Here is a 6517-nt window from a genome sequence, read left to right on the forward strand (position 1 = left end):
CCGTTGTGTGTGGGGGCCGCGGCTTTCGCTTTCAGAGATTTTCTCCTCCTTCTTGTGGCTTGTTAGATGTCTTTGTTCACAGGGGGGAGGTCAATTTGAAAATACACAAGGAAGGAGGGAAAACACCACCGTGGTGTATCATGTTCATGCATACGGCCCCGTCCCATTTTTGTTTCAATTTTCTTTTCTTTTTTTCCCGTCTTGTGTTTTCCTGGCAGCTCGCAGTGTCATGCAGGGATCCGAAAAGCGGCCACGCCGAGGAATTTACATCCACGCTAATTTTAGCAATGGGTTCCTGACCAGAAAACACATCCTCCAATTTCTGTCTATATTGGTCTTCCTGCGTCTTTCCGCTGCAGTTTCTCTCACCAGCCCTGCGAGGCTTTCGCAGATTATTCTGCTACTCAAGTCTCCTCCGGGCCCCTCAATTTTCCAATTTTCACTACATTCTCCGCAAAAAGATTTTATACATCCTGATCTAAGATTACACCCTAAACTCTGCCAAGGCTCATCAACCTCATCAAGCTGCTGGAACTTAATGATTTAATGAACTTATTTAATGAGACAGTAAGGAGAAAATAATGATTACCAGCAGCAAGCATTTTCCCAAACTGTGCTGCTGTGATCTGTTTGATGTCAGCACCAGGCGACATGTGGGGGGGGGGGTCGGGGGGTGCAGAGCAGACACACAAGCTGCTGTTGACATAAGCCTTGTCTTTCCGCACTCTTTGTATATTTTAAAACGCCGGTCTAATTCGATCCATATTCCTGCTAATGGCACCGCTGATGTCACTCAACACAGAAAAATTCGCACAGATCCGTCTTTACAAGAGGCTATAATCTGACGGTGCCTCTCTGGCTGTGTTGAGCACAGAATCGCCGAACTGCAGAATTCGTCCTAAAACCGTCTGAGGTGGCACACAATTAAAAAGGTCATATATTTCTGTGTGTTTTAAAGGGATTTGCAGGGATTTTTGTCTTTTAGGAGATGAAGTTGAGCTGTAGTAGTTTAGTCTTAACAACAGTAACAACGTGTTGAATAGAATTGTAACCTGAATGACCTGCAACAAACAAAAGGCCAACAAGGTAGAAAATTACTGTAAATCCTCGAGTGTCTGCGATACCAACCGCAGGCCACTGCAATGACACATCTCTGCAACTGCAAGGCCTCTTTGAATAGTTTCCGTTTCATAGTTAATGTAACGTGTGCGAGATATCTGGAGTATGAGAAGGAAAATGGAACGTGGAATAAGTCAACGGTCACATTTCTGCCTTACAAAAAACGTATTAATGCAGGACAAATATATAGCTGGTCCTTATCTGGTACTTGCAGTGCGTGCAACTAACCCCCCCCCCCCCCGTTTCACTTTATCAAGTGACCCTGTTAACTGGCGACTTTCAGTCCGGGGGCACTCAGGTTCTGGAGTTAAGAAAACACACCCCTGAAAAATCAGAGTCAGCTATTGTTTAGGTATGTTGACACATCGCAGGGACTCGGCTTGTCGGTGGGCCTCTCAATATATTTATTTACACACAGAGCTGAAAACAAATGCAGGGGGTTACAAATTCAGACATACAGCTAAACAGAGATCGCAAGATAAGCAAATATATATATATATATATATATATATATATATATATATATATACATAGCTGTTATGTTAAAACAATATGTGCAGTGTACATCTACAACATCTACAGGCCAGAATGCTGTAATAACAGGATATTGGTGTAAAGTGTGTGTGTGGCGCTGAGACGAGTTTTGAAATAAATATTTAGCATTCCATATTAAAAATGTTGAATCTAGTCTGAATCTTGGAGAGAAGTTCACCATCCAGAACCAAACTTGTGTTCCAAAACAATTATTATAAATGAAAATGGTAATATTTCGATACAGTCAGAGAACATTTGGAGAGGTAATCAGTGGTGCTGCAACTTCCATGTGTGTGCACCTTCAACTGTCGTGTGTGTCATGTGATCGCGAGCATTTGATCATACCTTGTCCCTGCATGGGTGGTATGTCCTCTGCATTTGCCTCACAATACATCCAACGAAGAACTAAGCTTTAGAAGTTAATGTGACATTTTAACAGCAACAAAATTCACATAAAGAAGGAGAGAAAACTGCTGTGTCATTATTGTAGTTCTCTCACCCAGCAGGATGCGTCTCTCTCTGCGACTTTATGGCTATTTTCCTTTTGCAGAGCTATTCTTTGCCTCAGCGCCCCTCTCCCTTAATTTCCGCCTGTCTGCATATGTTTTGGAGGCCATTAATCGTCCCCTGCACAACATGCACCCCAGCAGATAATTACGGTCATTAAACCAATTAGGGAGCACATGGATGGGAGGTTCCAGTCAGGCCCCCAGGCCTCCCACTCCCCTTCTTCTCTTTGACGGCCGAGGTGGTCCGCTGCAAACCCTCGCAAAGCCTTGAATAAAGAAGGGAGTGAATTACTTCAGCCCAGCTCTGGATTAATGCAATTTCCTGTTGGTGTAGCCTTGACAGACTTTGCCAACTTTGCTGCAGGCCAAGCGGCCAAGCCATTAGCCAGCAAAAGTCCTCCTTATTTTCACATGCCTTTTGTGTGGTACGAAGCAGTCATTTGGGTTTATGTCATCAGGAATATATTTTCCTCAAGGCTAAGATGGGGGATTCTGGCTCTTCTGTGGCAAAACACTAAAAATGATAGGAAGATCGGAAGGGGAGTGAAAAGTGGTCTGCCTGTCTGCAGACAGTGGTTTTCAACGTGCTCAGTCTATCATGTGACTCTCAGGCTAATGTTATGGGCTGACACAGAGGGTGTTCTGGCAAAAGTTAGGTGCTAACACACAAGACACACAACTGTGATTACCTAGTTATTGAGACAAACGGAACTTTGACTTCCAGTCACCGGCCACATGCGCAGGCAAGCCACAGAAAGTCCCTCACACTTCCTCAGAAAGTCTCACATGGTCAGTTGCGTTGTACAACAGACAGTCGAGGCATTTCCCAGCATTCTTCATGTTTTTCTTGGCACGTGTGTCTCCAAAATCTTCAAGGAGAGAAAAAAAACAATTTTAACCAGATGTTAATGGTGTGAGCTTTGTTCACAGGCCTCGTAACCTCCGACATTAGAAAATGTGGATCAAAGAAAGTAAACAAGCCATTAAAAACAAATCTGAATTTTTTGATTAGGGGGTTTTATAAGCGGCTAGTGTGAGAATTACAGAAAGACATAAAGGGAATTGCTGTTCCTAATCAGTCCACTGGGGATCACGCTGGTGAGTTACGCATGCCGAAGACTCTCCTTGAGAATTGGCTTAACACATTAAGAGGACTTAGTACTTAACTAGTTATTTTGATAAATTATCATTCTAGATTATAACGGATATACTTACCTTATCTTGGAATCATATCATATATCTACCATGAGCATACTTCCATGACCAAGAGCCAAATTATGTCTTAATCTTTCTTATCTGCCTTTTTTTACATATTCCACTGGTACTAGAAATCAAAAATAAAACTGATTGTATCCAGACTGTATTAAAAGTTCCCATCTTTTTGCCTCATATCAATCTACAAGGAAACATGCGTGGGTCCACATTACCACTGCAAAAGCCGAACAAGCTCTTTACTGATTCGGGGGATTTGTCATATAAATATGGAGAGTCTATGTATTCCTCACAAATAAATGAATGTATTATTCTTTCATTTTATATAGTATACTTTATGATAATGGTTTATCTCTGGAGGATGTATTTGATTGATGATGCATATATGACACGTTATGTTTAGTACATGCTTGTCAAACATTGGTCTGTTCTTTTCAGGGAAAAGATGCAATATCCTGCAGCTTTGTTCAGCTCTTCTGATTGGGACAACTTGAGTGTAGATGGTGATTTTGATCAATCGTGGAGATCACAATCATCTGATTATTGTGTTTGCGTCTATTTATGGCTCCTTCTGCTTTGTGAGGGTGATTTGACGATGCCCCACGGGAATGAAAGATTCCAACCAGCTGGTGGTTTGGGATATAAACCACAACAGCTCACTCAAAAAGCACAAAATGACTCGAGACTAAAGTCGAAACTGACTGAAACTTTTTATGTGGATGGTGGATGGCGCTTTTTGAGAATGATCCTCCTTCCCTAAAGCGCAACACAAATGGCTGCCGCTGAATGTCTGTGGCTTCCAAGGGAGGAGCATCAGTGTGTGAAGCCATGCCACATTCCTCCAGCTCCCTCGGCTCTCCTCAGCTGCACGGGGAGTCGGGGAGGACTTCTCTCATCGTTAATGTCCAAACATACTTCAAATCCAGGCAGAAATCCAATGCTATGGGCAGTAGATGTTAAGACAAAAAGGTGTCTGCAACATGCGAGGCAGGCGAGGACCACGAGGTACCACTTTTCCACGCACGCCTTCAGTGGCGTTGCAAGTTTTGATTAATAACACATTTCCAAGGAGTCAACAGAAAACACATGTGGATGTTTGCGGTGCTGCTTTCCAAAATGTAGGGCGAAAAGATGCGTGATGATGAACTGAGCACATTTGTCTTTTCACCACAAGATGTCAGACTCTTCCCAACAAGGATTCTCTGTCACGACCACGTTGGCCTCTCTAATTCCAGTCCAGCGGCCTGAAAGAGTCTTAGAAAAGGTTCCAGGGATCATTGCAAAAGATGGATTTTGTGAAATTCTTAGGAGCAGAATAGTTATCTTTCAGATGCCAAAACATCCTTCGGATAAAGCATAACTCTATGTGATGCAATAGCCATCTACTGCAAGGCTCAGTGACCTGCTGGTGAAATATGACCGACTCCCTGTCAATGCTTTATCAACTGCATCTGGATAAGCAAACACAAAGTGCTGGGTGAAGCCTCTGTGAGACGTAACGGTGTCATGTAGCATCAAGAGCTGACTCAAGGGTGTTTGTTTTGTCCTAACAGCTACCTGCACTGGGATTTGTGGCTATTTGCTGTAATTCAATCAGTATCTGTATGGATGCTTTAGTGGTCGTGCTCTTACGTTTCTTTTTACTGCTTTTGTTCACTAACAGGGAATAATAAACTAATTGAATAGGAGGGGATTTCAAACTACACACAACATCTGTAAAGATTCAATTTAAAAGTCAGCACACGTTGGCTGAAGATATTTGAATGTACGGACCTCTCATGAAGAGTATTTCTACAGAATGCTAATCCAGACATCAGACAGGGAGCGGTGGTAACACGCAGGATGAGGCTTGCGCACGGCGACACCAGAAATGATAAAAATGTAATGGAAATGCTATGAAGTAAGGCTCTCAATCATTTTGTATTGCTTCTCTATGCTAGAAAATCATGTGAAGATCAACTTTTGTCCTCTAATATTATCTATTATGCTGAATCAACACACATAAACGCACGTTTCTTTCTTCCTTTTTTGTTTGTTTTGTTTTGGGAAGTAATCTCTTTAAATATGCCAGTGGCACTTATTCATCCCAACAACACATCAATAAAGATGCAATATTTGGAGGAAACGGTCATAATATAGCGTGAATTAAGTCATAATTTAACGATAACTTAATGATCTAGCTGCTGGCCTGCTATGCAGTACACTCATTTTCTGCTGACACGTTAAAATCGCCTTCCAAGAGGACTCTCTATACACTTAAGTCACCTGGCAGCTCTCAGCCTGAAACAGAGTGTGCAGAAGTGGCTGCACGCTGCGCTTTGTTGCAGGTGGAGAACTAAAACAAACAAGTGTGTCATCGATGTGAGGTTTATTCCAACAAACTCCCGCCCATCGAGGACAGAACTTATCTTGTCATCATTAGCAAGGGCACGAGAAGACTTTTCACTGTAAAGGGTAAATAAATTCTTATGAAGAAATCGCACGCAACTTTTTCTAATCCCCTGGATGCTGGCGTGTCCAGGGTTGCGCAAACTTTATCAGGACCACATTTCCCAGCTTGGACTCATTTGACTTCATTTAAAAAAAAATAAAAAAAGCTTCTAAAAAAAATGAAGTGGCTTGGTTGCCATGGCAACATGATTTTCCCCCAAGAGCCCTGGTTACATTATCACATTGCATTCTCACATTTCATTACAGGTGAAGGTGTGTGTAACCGAGCCGACGAGGTCACGAGAGACAAAGCAGGCTTTGTTTAAAGGTGTGAATGTGTGTTATTGAGTCTGTGTGTTTATTTATTAAACCGTAATCTCTGAAAATTAGAAATTAAAATATTCATTTCAGAGTTCGTGGAGCGTAAACATCCTAAACACCACAAACAGCAATAATCAGATGGTATCTGTCCAATACATGATGCGTGTAATGCACTTGTAGCGGCCATTTGATTATTTGGCACAATGCAATGGTGCTGAACTGTCAAAATATGAAGCCCTCCATTCACAGTGAGTCTCCTGCATGTGGATGGAGAGGAAGAATAGTGAGGTGGAAGAGGAAATAGAGGGGAGGAGATTCTAAATCGTCAGCAAACGGGCATTCATGCCTTTTCCCCCGATTTCTTCTCTCTCTCTCTCTCTCTCTCTCTCTCT

Source organism: Gasterosteus aculeatus, chromosome 2 (assembly GCF_964276395.1).
Source record: "Gasterosteus aculeatus chromosome 2, fGasAcu3.hap1.1, whole genome shotgun sequence".
NCBI classification, from domain to species: Eukaryota; Metazoa; Chordata; class Actinopteri; order Perciformes; family Gasterosteidae; genus Gasterosteus; species Gasterosteus aculeatus.